Genomic DNA, 14,017 nt, shown 5'->3' on the forward strand with positions numbered 1-14,017 from the left:
GGTTGAGATAATGACAGTTTAATGCAACAAAAGCCACACACACAAGCAAAGAAAACAAGGAATTAATTCACCCTTGTCTGGCAGGCGTTCAGCCATCGCCGGGAAAGCAGGGCTCCATCAAACACAACAGTTACTTGGGAAGACAAACACCATTACAGGATGAAATCCTTCCTTAAAACTGATGAGGGTGAACAACTCTTTCAGCTTTTCACACAATGAATATAAATTTTCAAATGTGAAGTAACTGAAATTTTTTTTTCTTCTCCCTTAGAAGAAAATAGATTATTTTTCTTTTTCTCCTGTAAGATGCAGTGGAAGCAGTTCAGTAGCACTATATCCCATTGGGATGTTAGTGCAGGAAACCCAGCCATTAAAGAAATAGAAAAGTTTTTGGCCGTACTGAACTACTGGACCCCACAAGATACAAAAATGAAATGAGCTGGGAGAGAAATGAAGTTGTCTAGGCTGTCTAAAGAATCAGTGATTCTTTCTGAAGTAGAGGTGGCTTTAGTGGAAATAGATTGTGTTATTTTAGCTTTTGTTGCGCAGACCTATGTTATGTTTTATGAAAAAATTTGTTGAAAGGTACCTTTCATTCTCCTCAACAAATTTTCTTGATCTCTGGAGAAAAACCCCATTTCATTTAATTTCAGGCTTTGAGAATCTTTTTTGCTTATAATCTATTAACTCATTAAAAATCTAGTGCTAAATAAAATGTCTGTTGCAAAGCACATATGTAAATCACATAGTAGTGCAAAAATTTGTCAGCACATGTTGAACACAGGTTAATTTAAAGTTCAGAGAGCTTGATTGTGCTTGGAATTAGGAAAAACTTGTCTATCTCCTCCTAGCTACATCCTGTTAGTGGCATCTTGAAGTGCATTAAATACAACCTGTTTTCTTTTGAAGAAGATACAGAAGTCCCAGAGACGATGACTTTCTTTTTATTTTTTTTTTTTTATTTTTTATTTCACTCTGGGAATTTAGCAGTGCTTATGAATTGGACAGTTTAAATATATTCATGGAAAGCTCATTGCTTATACTATACTGCTTTCCCATCGAGTCTTTCTACTTAAACAGTTATCAAACACAAGGAAGCTCTGCCAAAGGCCTGTTTTGAAATGTCAGAAGCAGAGTTAATGTGCAGGGCAGTCTTATATTCTTATGTGATTGTTTCTTCCCACCAATGCTGAGAAAGATTCTTAAACAAGTGGAATTTAGCAGGGATTTTATTATTACTTCCTCATGATTCTGTAAGGAAGAATGAGTCGGCAGCCACGATTTTCCCGTCATTGTGCTTGTGCTCTTTTCCGAGTTGAACTCAATACGCAACAAGATGTTTCCTTCAGCCCTCTTCCCAGTAGGATGGAGAGAATGTCTAATAATCTGTATCCTTATACCCTTAATGAATCATTACAACAAAAATACAGTGATGATTATTCAACATAATTGTTAGTCACTGATGGTTATTATGGTATCCCTAACAGAGCATTGTGATTTTCAAATAGGGATTAAGCAGCAATAGAAAATACCTTTATTTCTTCTCCAGGAAAAAAACAGAAAGGGCAAGCCCCCATAACCTGTGTTGAAAATTGGATATGTCAATAGACATAGATATTTTCATTCATTTTCAAATGGCTTTTTAGTCCCTGGGACTGTTTTCCAAACCAGTGGAATAACAGTGAAGAAATGAATATTGACTATGAAGCAGATCAAGTACAAATAAGAGAGTTTTAAATGCTGGTCAATTGGGAGTAGCAAATATGACATAAAATATGAAGATAAATATCCATGACAAAAGTACATACTATTCACTTCATCAAATCTCATTCTTTCTATTCCCCTTTGCAGCTAACATATACTTAATAACCCCCCCTTTCATGTAAAACAAGAGAAGCAGCGGGAATAAAGGAGAGAGATTGTTAAGGAACATAGAAGAGATAAATAAAGCCAGTATAAAGAAAAGTGAGGTAGTAAAAAAAAAAAAAAAAGGTCTGAAATTATCGTGTGATGTTCAGCAATTTTGAAGAGTGAAAAGTCAGCAAAAGAGACTCCATGAACCAGTCATTGCAAACAAGAGTGATATAGGAGGAAATTTTTTTTAAGTAGTTTTTAATTTATAAAGGAGCCTGCAGAGGAGCTCGCCAAACCACTCTCCATCATTTATCAGCAGTCCTGGTCTAGGAGCAGGTCCCTGAGGATTGGAGGTTGGCCAACGTGATGCCCCTCTGCAAAAAGGGCAGGAAAGAAGACCCTGGAAAATACAGGTCTGTCAGCCTGAGCTCAGTGCTGGGGAAAGCCATGGAGCAGATCATCTTAAGTGAGATCGCATGAATCTTAAAGGGGTCCAGTGTTGGGGAATCCACCATTTCCCCGTGGAGATTATTTCAATGGCTGATTGTTCTCATTGTGAAAAAATTTTCCTTTTGTGTATGTCCTGGGTTTACCAGGAGCCGTTTTGCTCCTTCCTAGTAACTGGTGCAAGCTCTGTGTTTTGACTTCCAGCCTGGGCAGAGAGCTGATAACACCGATCGGTTTTAATTGTTGCTAAGTAATGTTTATTCTGGCCAAGGACTTTGTGAGCCTCATGCTCTGCCAGGGACGAGGGGAGGCTGGGAGAAAGCAGAGACAGGACACCTGACCCAAACTAACCAAAGAGGTATTCCATACCACAGCACGTCATGCCCAGGGAGGTAACTGGGAGTTACCCGGAAGGGCACGGGCTCTCTTCGGGGGAGGGTCAAACTCATTCGGCGGTGGTATCGTATTCTCTTGTTATTTTCTCTTATCAATATTATCATTAGTGGTAGCAGCAGTGGTTTGTGTTATACCTTAGTTACTGGGCTGTTCTTATCTCAACCCGTGGGAGTTACATTCTCTAGATCCTCCCCATCCCTCCAGGAGCGGGGAGGGCCGGGGTGGGGGGGGGTGTGAGTGAACGAGCTTTTGTCGCTGGGTTTAAACCACGACAGTGTACAAGTGGGATCTTCCCAGGAGTAACTTATGGCCATTGCCCATCATCTTTTCCATATCAAAAGGAAGGTGAAAGGCTATTGGACAAAACAAGAAGAGCAAAAGTAAAGAAAAGGCTTAGCAGCAGACAGTTTAATCATTGACTCTTTCAAGAATGTTGTGTCATTTTGTTTTGTTATTTTTTTTCTGTGGGGTGGGTTTTTTTCCTGTTAATGGATCACTACAGCAGAATTTTAGCTGATACCTCAGAAACAATCTCATTCCAGATATGAGGACATATGATCAATAGAATTAAGGGCACAAATTTTCAACTGGTATAAATGGCCTTAGCTTCCTTAAAATTGGTGGAAGTAAAATGGTTTTCACAGATGAGTATCTGATCAGAATGCAATCTGAAAGAAATGGATTACACTATACTTGGATATTTTAATGTATAGCTATTTCTGTTCACTAAAAGATTTATGCTAATACATATTTAATCAGTAACTTCCTGATCATTTTTTCAACTTAGTTCCATAACCAAAACTTGTTTAGCTTTCTCAGCTCTTGGTTCCAGCACCACTAGTTATTAATCAGTTTGGACAATATCTAAGCAACAAACTAATCTAAGAACTGGCTTAAGTGAATCTTTCTAATTTTTTTATATTATAGTTATACATAATTTGATACTAAGTTTCTGAAAATTTCAGCAAAAGGTTATAAAGTGCACATGTGCCTGAGCCTGCATCTTTTAAACTAAAAGGAGAACTGAAGTTTATAGCTGTGTAGTAAAAGGTATGTATTTAGTACTGCAGGTGCCCGTTTATGCATGTTTTAGTCTTATTCATGCTTTAGTAGCAAAATATACAGACACTTTCATCAGATTATTCAAAAGAAAACTAATGTTGGAATAATTTTAAAACCAGAATTATTGTAAAAGGATGAATAATTCCACTCTGGGAAATATGGGAGGCAGCTGCTGCTGAGAAGAGATGGAAGGGAAGTGCAGATAACAGCTGGTTGCCCCTCTTTGGGGCAACATCTGTTGTTCCTGCCAGACACCTTTTCAGCCGCCTTCTTCTGTTTCAAGAACTACCAATGAAACAGGGCTTCACTGTTAAAAATGTTTTGCTTAACATCTATCTTGGATCTTTATTTATTTTAAACCTAACATTTCTTGTCTATTCCAACAAGTAGAACAGGTACTTTCTTTCCTCTCTTCAGTTCTTTTAGATTCTTTATGATTGTTAGCCATTCGGTCTTCTTTCTTTAGACTAATCAACACTAATTTGTTTAGTCATTCATCATTATCATTGCTTCCCAAGATGGATGTAGTATTTCAGCTGAGATCTTACCAAAGCTGAACAAATTATGCTCTCACTAAATTGAAATTCAGAACATACGGGAGGTGTTTCTCTCCTACGAACCATTTGCCCACACCCACTAAGAAAGCAATAGACTTAAATGTGAATAGAAAATATGAAAGTTGATTTTTAGTACAAAAAGAGGCTTAAAGCCTGTACTCCCAAAATAAAGAGCTGTGTGATGCTTCTGTACCGCAGCATGATCTGGTACATGAAAATATTCTTGTCTCAGGGAACCACAGACACCAAGCTCAGAGTTTAATGGGGTTTGGGAGACTGAGTCTTTCATCATGATCTGGTAGAGACTTTTGTACACATGAAACCCTATGGTACACTAAGAACAGTTCATCCCAAAGGAAATCAGGACAAATATAACAGCAAAATACATTTCATAGAAAGGTTAATGTTGTAAGAGAAGGAGCAACAGCCTCCATTTAAGCAACAATTTAAAATTTATTGCAATTGTGCCTCTTTGAAAAAAAAAATAAATCTCCCTTTTATACTATATTGCAACAAATATTTTTGTTGCCTTAAGTGCGGTAATTGGCATGTAAAAAAAAGAAGGCAGATATATGGAAAATGCTAGTTCTATCTCATTCCAGATCCTGAAGGGTTCATGTAATGCAGCGATTCTCAAAAATCTGGTGCTCTTGTTCAAAAGCCTATGTTTGTGCTAGTTGTCGTCCAAGTTGTGGAATTCAGTCTGTATTTAACACATATAATCTTTCAACTTTCCTTGTTGTTTCTATATTGTCACTTATACAGGCAAGCTATTAATAGAAAACTGGAAGAATGGCTGGATTTGGAAATCCTGCTTGCTTCCATTTTCTCTTCTTACACAGCAGAGTTCAAGTAACTCCACTCCAACCAACATCCTTTATGTTGGTAGTGTGTTGGTTTGTTGGTACCTGTGAGGATACGAAGTAGAGCTACACCTTCCTGGTCTTTCAGAATTTTACATCCTATCTCACAGATATTTTTTTCAGGAACAGCTCTATTGATTGCTACAATTTGAATTGTATGCTAGGAGGTCAAATTTAGGTACTGTTTCAGCAACGCTAGCAAATGATGACACTTCAGCTCTTATTTGCCGTCTCTTCCATGTGCATTTGTAGACAAATCTGAGGTTTGCTGGAAGAGTTAAAGAGCTTATGGTTTGACAGGGTTAAAGCAAACCTGAGAACTGGTTATAACAGTTTCTTAGAATAGTACTTCCTGCGCTTAATTCATTGTGGGTTGTTCTGTTTGTTTTGTTTTGGGCTTTTTTGTTTCTGATTTTAACAGATCCAGAATTTTTGGTAATCAGAAAAATATTGGACTTTATACAACAGTGTTTATTCTTCCTATTTAGAAAAAGAATCTCTTAGCCAGCTGTTTTCCTACTTGAGTATTTGCTAGCTACTTTTATTTATATGACATTGGAAGGATGAAATATGATATTATTTTGGAGATGCTTAACTTTGTGGTGTTTTAGATACATTAAAAAAAAAACACATGAAATTAAAATCTGCACATCCACATGTGGGAAGAAGTTTTAAGATAGCACACTTTGATTAAAGTGTCAAAGGCAACCTTTTAATTCAAATATGTCAAAGGTTGCAGGTGTGGCCTTCTATGATTTCTTACCTCATGTAACTTGGAAGAAAGGCTGTGCAGCCCAGTATAACTTTGCTCACTTTAAGGCAACTTGGAAGGAAATAATCAGGTCTAGGGCTAATGTGTAGTGTCGGAAAATATTTAGAGAGCCTGAATTCGACATCTGTGTCTTGATTTGGGTTGATATTAGTACTTATTAAGATGTTGCATGCTTTTAAATACAATTTTAAACTATAAAATATTTCGAGTTTTTGAAGTTATTCACTCTGTTACAAAATGTTTTTGACTGTGAAGAAAATAATAATGTTCATTTCCTTCAAATTATATTTTAAGAAATAAAGGAAAACAGGATAGCTCTCTACAAAGAGGTAGCCTGTGGCACAGCCAAAATCAAGTCCACGTGTCTTGACACAGAGTCTCAAAGTCAGTCCCATAAACCATTCTTAGAGACTGTTCACACATTTCTTTCTATCCCTCAGCATTGTTATCTTTTCAGAAACATTAACTCCACTGAAGGCTCTCACAGAGTTGCCTGTCTTCTCCTTGCCCAAGCTGACAGCTATCTAACACTCACTTGGGTTTTAGAGATCAGTTCCAGAATTAGCTGCATTTTACTTCGTGGGAAACCTAAAGTACACAAAATTGCCATGTCTCAGCTCTGTCAATAGCATTGCTGTCTGTTTTAAGAATTGTCATCCAAGGTGAGTTTTGGAATATACTTGCCCAGCATGTTTTGAAGAACAGATTCTGGGAAAGGAGCATGTACCCAGCACCACCTAGTTGACTTTGGGGGTGTTCTCTTTGTCTATCATTGTGCCACAGTTCAGGCAGATCCTTACTTTTTTATCCTCCCTTTGCAGTTTTGTCTCTTTTCTGTGCTTTCATCCAGAGACTTCAGTACTTCATTCTGCTACACTCTTCTCTCCAAAGTCTATCTTTGGTGCATATACCTTTCATTAATTTGAATGATAGTTTCCCCACAGCTGCACATGCATTCTTGGGCTTGCGCAGTTCTGACCCAAACCCAGCCATGTAACTACCAGGGTGTTCTGCTTGCAAAAAAAAAAAAAAAAAAAAAATAGTTCTCTTTCATTTGATACACTGTTATATTCTGTCCATTCAGTAGAGCCCAGAAATTGTTACCAGATGCCATTGCAGTTAGAACTAATATCTAAAGCAAGATTGTATCGCTGACTTCCAAGCTGGAAAAGTAGACAAAGGGTTTAGTGAAGAAGACGAAAACCAACAGTATTCACTTTTTTTTGCTCCTCTATTAGCTGTTGTTACTTTTCTGCATTCTCTCTATTCTCTTTGTCTTTTGCTCTAAACCATAAATTGTAATAATTTTAAGAAGCAGAAATCAGATGCTACTCCTACATATGATTCTAAAGCATTTTTTAAAAGTACTGCTATTTGTTTCTGTAGGATATCTCCTTCTGTGGGTTGAATGCTGTCACTCATAGTTAAAATTTTTGACCATAGAAATTCAGGATGCACTTAGTTTGCCAGAGTTGATCAGGAAAATTAGTTTCCTATATAATAGAGAGATATGAATTAGAATATTTCTAACTTTAAGAGTTCCCCCCCCCCAAAAAAAAAAAAAAAAAAAAAACAACACCAAACTCCCCCCCCCCCCCCCCCCCCAATCCCCCCGAACAACAACAACAAACAATCCCTGGATTCTTTTGTGAACCCTTAAGACCATTTAGAATGAAAATATTGACAGCCTTTGTTACTTTGTGATCAAGTCACTGTGACCATTACAGCGAATTTGACAATTTGCAGGAAAGGACAATGAGAAATGTTAGATTGTGCCTTGTATTTTGTGTCATGCAGAATGGACTATTAATGTTTCTTAGAAAAACAATGGTCATTATTTTGATGATGGGAAGTGACACCTTAGGAAAGCTGAGATTGTTGAAGCTGAATGTTGGCTTGATATATATTTGTTGTAGGGATCAGACTGCAAATTGTATACAATGAGAAGCAGCTTTGAGCCCAAGGACTTAGTGAAACCGCAGAAGAACTAGTTTGGAATTTTTCATCAGAATAGTTTTTGAAACTGTTTATAAAGAAGATAAAGCAAGATTTGACCATAACAGCAACTTTAATCAGCTGGCTACTGTTTTCTTCTGAAATAAGTCTTTACATATACTTTTAGGAGTTTGGTGCTTGAAAACAAAAAGCTTTGTTGGTAACTAGAAGAGTTTGGTGCTTGAAAAAAACCAAAGAAAAAAGCACTTCAATGCAGAACATGAAGGTTTTATTGTTATTTCCAAAATAGAAGTAATGTCATGCACAGCTCAGATTTTTGCAGTAGTTTTCAGTAAGTGTTTAAACACATAAGCACCCACTCAAAAATTCATGGCTCTGATCCATCCACGATTTATTTATGTACTCGTTTTAGTTTTGTATGACTAACCACATTACTTTGCATGATTTTGTGCACAGAAAATATTATTTTTCTCATTGGCAAGGCATGTCCATGTGCAGATTTAGCTGCCTGACTTATCTGTTCACAGTAAAAAATGGTTGCTCTCTGGTTCATGGAATGACATCTTCCTAACTGGCTGTTAATAATTCTTTTTCATGTTAATATAAATTTATTTATTTTTATTTCATTTTTTCAATTAGGTTGAAAAGTTAGAATATAATTTTCTTTCTAATGAGTATCTGCTTGTTAGGGTTCTTATCTTATTCTCAGAGTAGTATTGCCAAGGCATAACATTTCACAGGCCTTATCACAATTTCAGAAATTCCCTGTGTCCACGCTTACAGAAGAGACAGTTTGGGGTTATGTTATGATGTGGTATAAACTAGTTTATAAGCATTGATTGGAAATGTCATCCTTACTTTTTGAGCTTTCTGGTAAAGATGGCAGTCTGAAAGTCACAAGAGATGGTAGAGATATTTGTGATTAAAATTATATACTAAATAAAAGATATTTTATTTTCTCTTTCATATATTAATACAGATACTCTGAGGGACACCCTGCACAAGACATCGCCATGAGGGCAACTCCACGAGACACACTCCACGGAGTACCTTCAAGGGGACTCCAGAAGGATGTCTCCATGAGGACACCCACCACCGACGGACTCTTGGGGGACATTGTGATAAGAAACCAACTACAAACCTGAAGAACTCCCACCAACACCAAGAACGACAACGGATCCCCGGGATCCACCACCGCTGGATCCATGGTGGTGACTATCGCTTTCTCTCTGCGCCCCAAATCCTTGCTTCATTTTCTACTTTTTTTCCAATTTATCCTATCACTATGTCCTTTATTACAGTAATTTCCCTTTCATAATAACTTTTTGTAGTTTGTGATAAACTGTCCCATTGTGGTTCTTGACCTCATTTGTGTCTTAATTCACTCTCGGGATCATGAATTGAAACAGGTTCCTGCACTGGGGTTTTTCTTCAATTGGACCTGGACAATTCTTTATACTGGATATGCAGTACACAAAATAACAAGAAAAATGTATTACGAGCAAGTGTATGTGAGCTGAAACATGTAATCCAGTTATAGGGCATTAAGCTATTTATAAATTTAACATTTAATGCAGCTGCCTGTTTATATACAATTCCTTTTTAATGTGTTGTTTTGATTATATGGGATAATAAGAAACAATGCTGAACACCAGGGTACTCTGGAATTCTTTTCACAAAAGTGTTTTTTTCTGTTTCAATCTTCAAGTGAAATTACAGCTTGTGGGAGCAATGGAGTAAAAGGAATGGACAGAGAAATTGCGTGTTTTTGTGTATTATTTTTCTCTTGTATTTGAGGAAGGGTTATCGAACTGAGGTATTCCAGGGAAAAACAGTATTTAAAATCAACATATGGACATCTTGATTGGAAAATTTCTGGCCAGCACTATTTTAGAAAGTCATTAATTTGTTACCGTGGATTGCCAAACTGCTTCTCATTTTCATAACTAAACCATTTAATTTTAATTGTAAAACAGTAAAAAGATATTAAGACAACTTTAGTGTTTTGCATGAGTCTTGCAGTTCATTTACCACCTATGCTCATCTGGTTTTCTGTACATTACTATTTCTCTGTTCTATGAAAGAACACAAGACTTGTGATAACTGTCAGTGTGGCTGGAAAGGGAAGTGAAATGAGGCTACTTGCTAGCCTTGCTGTTGTCCATTTGCTACTGTCTGTGTTCTCTGTCAAATACTCTGTGTCATGCAGATATTAGTTCAGGATGTGATTTTCTAAAACTGTAACTAAGTCTTTGTTCTCTTCAATGGCTCATAATTTATCATTGTCAAAAATATGCAAGCATTTCTTTTTGTTAGATGGATGAGAACAGAATATAAATTCAAGTGTGTGAGTGACACTTTCAGCACTGATGTCTGTGGTGGCAATCAATCACAAGTAGTTCAGTGAAGCAAGGTTACTGAAATGGTGTGCTACAAAACAAGCAACATTTCAGTAGCTTGGGATAACTGGGGCTTTTATTTGTGTTGTTACACTGTGGTTCTTAAACAGAATACTGCTTGCCTTACATACCCTATGACTGGAATGGTTCTGGGAATGTGCCTTGGATGTTTCAGGTACAGGTACAACACAGGAGTTAAAAGAGGTTTATCCATTGATGGGACAAGTTTTGAAATTGGTGAAATTTAAGAAAAGGATTTGGAAAATATTTCCCAAGTGTCAGCAGGCTGCTTTCAAGGGTGACTGTATGGGAACTATTTTCACAGTAGCCATGAAATGGAAAAAGAGTAAGATTTGTTTTTTCTTTTTTTTCTCCTGCTTGCCTTAATTTGTTCCCCCTATTTTTCCCCTTATTTTCCTATGAGGTTTTATTTTCTCTTGTTCTGAATCTTTATATGTTACAGCAAAGGCATCTGACTCATCCTTGAAATTCCACTGGGTCACCGTGGCTTCATGAAAGGATGTAATTGCAAGAGACAAAAGAGCTGTATGTTTAAATTGGTCACAGCCAGTCAGCCTTTCAGTCCAAGCTCATCCTCTGTCCTTCATAACTAGAAAAGGATGTGATCAGTGTTCTGATTGGAAGGTGGTCAAACCAGCCAACATGCAACTCTTCATTGCTTCAAAGGGAATGGGGAGACTACCATGTGCTTGCAGGAAGGTCACATTATTGGAACTAAACCAGTAAATTTCTGTGTAAACTGAAGTGATTTGTCTTGCACCCTAATTATGGAGGGGAAGAGAATTGCTGAGTAGTGGGCCAAAGGCAGCATAAACCAGAAGGGTGAGTGCATAGGAGTTACACTCTAAAGGAAACAAAGGACTTTCATATCTTTCACAAGCACAGGGCTTGTGATGTGCAGTGATGGTACAGTCACCATGCTGACCTCAAGACAATTACCTACCTATCTGCAGTATTTAAAGGTAGTTTTACTGTTTTAAAGTGAAAAAAGAAACTTAAACCTTCATATAAAAAAGGTGAAGGTAAGTATATCCATACACATGCTATTGTTTTCCTGTTCTGAAAAGAATATATAATAAATGTTACAGAGTCACTAAAAACCCCACAGAATTAAAAAAGTATACATTACTGAGTTGAATAACCTTCCTTCCCATACAAGCACATATCACAAAAGATGCTCCAAAACCAGACCGTTATTGCAAAAAAAAATAGCCCTTGCTTATTAGCAAAAGTGTTCTACTTTCCAGTAGGAAGCAAGAATTATGGTCTAATAATACAATGTGATCTCTTGCAGATGACAGGAGATGTGAGTGCTTTTCACAATATAGCGTTGTGCAAAGTCGACTGAACGGAGACCCAAACCAAAAAGTTGAGACTGTTCACTTTGCTTCATAATTTCTTTCTTATGACACGTTATGGATTCCTGTTTTTCACTGGGTTTGAGACTTACAAATTCTGTGCAGCACTGTGTTATCTTGTGCAAATCAGTCACTCTGGGCTTCTTTTCAACATGTTCTGTTTTCCGGTTAGAATTTCAATGAGCTTGTCCTTCACTGCTTTTTTCTGTGGCATTCTGTACAGCATCATGGAACCAGAAGATATTCAAGGGTGGTTACCATGACACAAAGGGGTGTTAGCTCAGACTTGATGTTTTTTCCACACAGTCACATGCTCTCTGGACTTCTCAATTTTTCTTCACATTCTCCATGACTCAAGAATGAGTTGGTCTCGGTCAGTAGGTGAACCTCTTCTTATTATCTGCATTTCTTTCAATTAAAGGATGATAATGTCAGAAACTGTCAAAGAATGACTGCACCTGACCAGTTCAGCTTGTCTTTCATTCTGTAAATGACATTGGAATCCTTTGCAGTGACAGATATTTGTGGAATTTAAAATTATTACTGTCACTGAGAACATATTCAGCAAAGCTATTTCTTCATTTGGAACAACAACAACAACAGCCATTTGAATTTTCCACATTGATTAGTTGATTAGATTTCTGTTGCTAATCGTCATGGTTTAAGCCCAGCTGGTAGCTCAGAACCATGCAGCTCCTCGCTCACTCCTCTCCCTTCTTCCTCCCCCTGCTTCTGGAGGGATGGGGAGGAGAATCAAAAGAATGTACCTCCCACGGGTTGAGATAAGAACAGTCCAGTAAATAAGGTATAATACGAAACTGCTACCACCACCAATAATAATAATGATAATTGAAATAACAAGGGGAGAGAATACAATTGATCACAACCTACAGACCGATACACAGCCCAACCCGAGCAGTGATCAGGGCCTTCCTGGTAATTCCCCCCAGTTTATATACTGATTATGACATGCTGTGGTATGGAATACCTCTTTGGCTAGTTTGGGTCAGGTGTTCTGTCTTTGCTTCCTCCTGGCTTCTGTGTCCCTCCTCCTCCTTTCAGTCTTCTCTAAACAAGCTCAGCTCTTCCTTCTAAGGTAGATAAATATGTATGTCTTATTTGCTATTCCTGAAATTTATAGTGCTATTTCATTTACATGAGAGTTATGAGTACCTAGAGTAAGTGCATTTAAAATACTTCACTTTATAATGGCTGTCACTGTGATGAGTACTTAGCTTTCAAAGTGCTAGTCTAGTGCCTTCATAGCTAATCTATGCTTTTGCATAGAGGGCAAAAATATTGTTCATTGCTGTGAAGGACAGACCAGGTCGTTGACATGAAAGAAGTCTCAAATGAGATCCTACCCACCATCCATGCCAAAAAGAAAGTAGGCATAATTGTATTTCTCTAGGAAGTAATCTGCAGATATTTTTGGTGGAACAGGAGAGTTACATTTTGCTTTAACAAATATCAAAATGTTACATTTAGCATAGCAAGTTCAAACATGTGACATTTCATCATTTTTTTCATATATAAATAATGATGGAATAGACATAATTGTCAAGTATATAGGTTTAATGCTGTTTTCAGTTGAATAATATAAAACAGAGACAGTGATTAAGGAAACACCTGAATTGTGTTTATTTTCCTGTTTACAAATTGCTTGTAATCATATTTTAAAAAAATTTAATCATTCACTTTTTTTCAAGGCATAATATTGTAATATTATATTTTCCCTGTTGGTCATTTATATTGTTTGCATTTGCTATTGATGCAGTTCTGTATAATGATTGTATGATGCTTATGCTGTTCACTGATGAATATGAAATAGAAAAATGGAGGCTGATATTATCAGGGAACACCCATGCAATGGTATTAGGAAAATTAACTGGGAAGTTCCCCATTTTCTGGAGAATCCACATTAGTACATACATTTAATAATCTGCAATATGCAACTAATGAAGGGGCGTAATATGACAAAGTACAAAGGCTATTCATGTATCCTGAGACCATGTGTCTGCATTTGGGACTTCCCTCTCCAAGTGCTGCCAAATGTTAAGGAGTATGAATAATTGGCTCAGAGAGCTTTGGCCAGAGAAGCACAGGTGAAGCCTGAAATAAAAGCAGGCTTATTAACAGATTTCATCCCTGCCACAGCATCATGGAGTCTTCTTTCTATATTATGTTACAGATATAGACATTTATCTCTGCTGCTTAACTTGTCTTTCCTAGCCAAGGGCTAACTATTGACCCCCTGCTTCACTCATTGGTGTAGAAACATGGATAAAGGGGACAGAAATAGTAAAACAGCAGGCAAAGTACTTTGCAAGTG

General features: G+C 37.2%; 1 long non-coding RNA gene across 1 annotated transcript; it reads left to right on the top strand.

Moving 5' to 3' along the window:
• The first annotated feature begins 2,712 nt into the window (after positions 1–2,712).
• LOC136011147 (uncharacterized) lies at positions 2,713–10,647 on the top strand. The gene is made up of 3 exons (XR_010611234.1): positions 2,713–2,759; positions 3,663–3,747; positions 8,887–10,647. It is a non-coding gene; the product is annotated as an uncharacterized LOC136011147 (long non-coding RNA).
• Positions 10,648–14,017: the final 3,370 nt, after the last annotated feature.

This window comes from Lathamus discolor, chromosome 3, assembly GCF_037157495.1.
Source record: "Lathamus discolor isolate bLatDis1 chromosome 3, bLatDis1.hap1, whole genome shotgun sequence".
In the NCBI taxonomy this organism is placed as follows: Eukaryota; Metazoa; Chordata; class Aves; order Psittaciformes; family Psittacidae; genus Lathamus; species Lathamus discolor.